The following is a 5,291-nucleotide window of genomic DNA, read 5'->3' on the forward strand; positions in this document are numbered from 1 at the left end:
GATACGTGCGATGAAAAAGTACAATAAAAAATATTCTATTTATTTCTGCACGTAATATCACATAAAATATTTTTATATGTTTTTGTCCTGACTCTGTTCTATTTAAAATAGTATACCATGAGATCCCTAAGACCAAACTGGAAAATGTATGGTCAAACCATGTCTATTTTGATGTTTTAAAGAGTTCAAAATTTTAAAAATGTTTTGGAACTTCTACAAAATCGTTGCTCAAGAACATATATTTGGGACGCCTTTAAACTATTAAAAGCCATCCAAATTCAAAAACTAGGCCTATATTTCGTCTACAACAACAGCAGAAGCTTCAATCTTTATAGTTGTCAAATATTAACACTATTTACGGGCATTACATTAAAAAGAAATATGCATAAATTATTGTATTTATTAACTGCACAATAAAATAAAAATAAAATAGAAGCAAGACCAAAAACGCCTCCACTAGAAGAAAATTGAAAGGATGATTTTTTTCAGCAATCAATGATAAATATTTTAAAATAGTCTACCAGCACATTTTGTAATATTAATAAAATTTAAAATAATCATACATATGAAATATAATAAAGTTAAATATTTTATCCTGCTATAGCATTTTTGGCGATGGCTAAGGTCAAAAGATTAAGAAGGTTAGCCATACTAAGACTAGAATAAAAGTTCTAAAATGGATGGCCCTATTAAAAGCGGAACGTCGCACATTTGAAAGTGTTGATAAATAAAGAGTCGCTATGTATATACCGATACTTATGTTATGCGTCTGTGAAATATATTTCAACACTTTAAAGCGTCAAAAATAATAGTGCATTTTATCCTTTAGTAAATTGGTTTGATTTAACAGACGGTTCATATGACGACACGTTTCGAAGCGTTTATATTTACTATATAATATATACTTTGGTTCTCAATATTTAATTTATTGTAATTTCTATAAACTTTTGAAATAGTTGTAATTAAGTTTCACAGTCTAATTTAGCTGATTAGATATTTAAGTGTAGTTAACGTAATAATGATGTGGCAATTGATGCCTACGATCATAACACTGTTATGTTACTGCTATGTCAGTGACACATCAGCATTTAGCTAACTAAATTAGCATGTAAGACTTGATTATAATAATATTAAAAATTTAAATAAAATTTATTATAAATTAAAAATTTCAATACGAAAGTGTCACACTTCTTACTTTCCAAGGACCAACTATGCAATTTAGCCTATTAATAAAAGATTACATAAATATCGGCCGTTTCTAAGTGGCATAGAGTATAATAATTGGCATTTGAGATTTCAAGTTCAAAATCTAGTTGCTTCATATTTTCAGTTAAATTTATTTTAAAAACTGAACAAAATGGATGATACTAGTAGCCAATCCACGTGAAACCGCACGAATTTATACCAGCGATACTAGCTATCGGGACTATACCTAAGTATAATATTAAAGTTGATTGATTTACAATTATAAACTTTTGATAAGTATAACTAATTTTGTGTATAATATCTAATTTTAGAATCAGTTTTAAAGAACTAATTTTAAACGAATTTATTTATATATAAAAATGATATGTAATTAATAAAGTTTCTGCTCTATTTAGATCTACATCACTCAAGAATTAATCTGATCGTCCCTAGTATAAGTGGCAAAGGGCCTGGTGGTTGGTACCGAGACCCAAGTTTGAATCCTAGTTGATTCACATTTCCAGTTAAATTTATTTCTAAATGAAATAAACGAAGCGGATAGCGTGCCATCTATCTCTTAAAAAAATAAATAAATAAATAAAAGAATTAATCTGACCGTCTTTAAAATGCATTCGGCCTATTAGCTTACGCATATAGATTAAGTTGAGTTCTAAATATGAATCATTTATACTTCTAATTATTTTTTATAGATAAAACTATTTTCATATGCAAATTTTTAATTTTTTTTTCTTTTCATATGTAAATCAACTAACCCCTTCATTTAATACAATTCGCTTTTCTCCAAGTCTTGTACTGTATCACTCTCACCACTTTATTTTTTAGTACAAGTATGCACATGTCATCAAATATTTTGTAAGTTATTGTACATCTCACACTCATTAATTTTAATTTAAAGGCTTATACCTGAGACTTTTAAACTCTTTTGAATGACCAAAACGTCATATTATATTCTCATGATCTCTCCTATATATGTCATATTCATAAAAATCATGAAATCAATTTACATTATATAGCTTAAGAAAGTAGCCCATTATTTAGATTTTATAGGTTTGAAACTAATATAACATGTTAATTGTTTATTCCAATAATTATTATTCATATAAGAAAAAAAAGTTTCATGAAAGACATTTTTTTTTTTTATCATTTCTTTTCTTTATATATAAAATTGTAATCCTTGATTTGAACTACACTGCTTAAATAGCTATATATAAGAAATCAAGAACTTAAATTTATTATCTAGGCATTAATTGGTTCAAAAAATCCACCATAAAGAAAGAATCACTATTTAATTTCTATGAAATTAATATTCGAATGATTCAATATTTTATATTGATCTTCCCTAGACTTGAATTTCGAAAAGAACTACATGTACACCTATATATAAGTATAAATTTTATACTGTATTCATCCTGAGATGTAGAAAATCATTGTGTGATTCTAGTATTAAAACAATAAGTTGATAAGGTTAATGAAAAAAATATAGTGCTATAGATGGGCGAAGTGCCTAAGGTTTATGCATATCTTATAGGTGCAAGGGTAGCATTGCTTCTTAATTTTAATCTTCTTTATAGATATTTATTATATTTTAATTTTGGCAAGTATTGGACGTAAATCTGTGTATGTGTAATTCTTACATCTCATCTACTCTGAGATTTATAATAGTTTTGCCCATTTTTAGCATTTAAAGAAATTGATAAGTCTAGTAAAAAATATAGGCCTTTGGATAGATCAGTGTAAATTTTAGGGTAAACTTCAAATACCACCCTTGTGGTTTCGTACTTTCTCACTGTAGTATCTTGTGGTTTAAAGTGTATCAAGATTGTGTCTTGTGGTTTCATTTTTATCTTTTCGTCAGCCTCTTTGTTAATATTTCGTTAAATTATAGACAAAATACTTCAGATACCTCATCTATGTTTATCGAATATTCACCTTACTACCATTTAGTTTTAACTTTGTTATTGATTTAACGAATAAAATTAGTGAAATCGATAATAAAAAGATAAAAATAAAACCACATGGCACTAAATTTGATATACTTTAAACCATAGGGTACTAAAGTGAAAAATTGTAAAATTACAGGAGTGGTATTTGAAGTTTTTTCTAAATTTTATGTTTACTCCATACATGTACACCTAGGATTTGTCTTTAATTTTAATTTTACAAAATACTATTTGTAGGCCTATATATAGGTGCAAATCTTATACTTCCCACATTTCTATTGACTCTTCTGGATTTTTATTATTAAGAAAAATTATTTGATAAAATTAATGAAAGAATATAAATTTTTTATTGAATAAAATATAAGATTTACATCAATCTTTGTATACCTAGCCTTAACATTTTTTTAAAAAAGATTAATTGCATGCAAGTTCTTTGTAAATATATCGAATAACAAATATATTCCTACAAAATTTAATTTTTTATATTTATTTATCAATATAAAAATACAATAATATTCATATTTGTCTTTCTGATTTGTTACTGTTAGAACATTATTTATTTTTTAATAGAAGTTAAGTGAAATAACGTTTTTGTAATTATAAATATGTCCCTCCAAAAGTACCAACTCTTAGAATTATATAAAAAAAAAAATTCAAAAATTTTCAACTGTTATTTTTTTTTCTTTCTACCATCACCAATAATATAAGAGAATTAAAAAAAATCAATTTACCTTACTTACTAACCAGAGTTAAATATTTTATCTATAATTAATTATATTTTTTTTAACAGATTTAAACAGTAGGAATATATTTGAAAATATTAAGATTTTTGTATAAGGATATATTAAGCTATTTGATACGTTTACAGAGAGCGTCCGCTGTTAACTTTTTTTAAAAATATTTGTAATAAATAAATTTAGTTGAAAATATGTTGTAATTAAATTTTAACCCGAGACGGTAGGTCGCACCGTTAACGTTGCTCCGTAATTTTAATTGTACCAAAGCCACCACTGCCCCCACGTACACGCAAACTCGCTATCCTTTTTGTTTTATAATAATTTAATGTAATTAAATATTTGTTTCCACTGTTCTAGGGACTCGTGCAAGGTGTTGTGGTCCCCACCAAGTCCAACGAGGGATGGAGGGGGAGGGTCCCACAAACTGGTTGGCTCCAGTTGGTTCTTCTGTACCGCACCACCATCCACAGCCGTTCGATCATCTGGGGCCCACGGATCCGTGATGCCTATGCTGATATCAAAATGTACCCCAAAGTATAGGAAATTGGCACGGAAGATGTAGATGTAGTAGGTAGTACCAACCAATCAGGCTCGTTATAGTGCTGCTACATGTACTCCTAAATATACCTGATGATGATATGTTATCATTACACTTCAAATATTAATTACTGAACCTCAAATATTATTGTTAAGTTTTAGAAAAAAACTTAAAAATACCATCTAAATAGTTTCACACTTTCTCACTTTAATATCACGTAGTTTAAAAATATATTAATTTAGTGCCATATAATTTTATTTTTATTTTTTTATTATTGATTTTACTAAATTTTTTATTAAATTAGTGATAAAGTTAAAACTAAAGAATACTAAAGTGAATATGGTTTTATTTTTAGTGTCATATGGTTTTATTTTTATTTTTTTATTATCGATTCCACTAATTTTTTTTGTTAAATTAGTGATAAAGTTAAAACTAAAGAATACTAAAGTGAATATTCGATAAACCTAAATGGGGTACATGAAGTTTTTTGTGTATAGTTTAACGAAATATTAACGAAAAAGCTGACAAAAAGAAAAAAAAAAATGAAACTACTTGACACTAACTTGATACACTTTAAACCACATGACATTAAAATGATAAAATACGGAACCACAGGGGTGGTATTTGAAGTTTACCTAATATTTTTAATTTTTAAATTAGTTGTTGCATATATTATCATCAACCAGATTATTCTACTTTTGCTTTCGCCTAATATAGCCTCTTTGGTTAAAAACTAGATTGTGTAGTGAGAGCGTCCAGAGTAAAGACCAACGACTAATATAGTAGATCTCGGGAGTAGTATTTTAAATTTAGACCAATTCTTTTTTTTTTTATCACAGAAAGAAAAAAAAAAAAAGGATAAAAAACTCA

This window comes from Ananas comosus, linkage group 9 (genome assembly GCF_001540865.1).
Source record: "Ananas comosus cultivar F153 linkage group 9, ASM154086v1, whole genome shotgun sequence".
NCBI lineage: Eukaryota > Viridiplantae > Streptophyta > Magnoliopsida > Poales > Bromeliaceae > Ananas > Ananas comosus.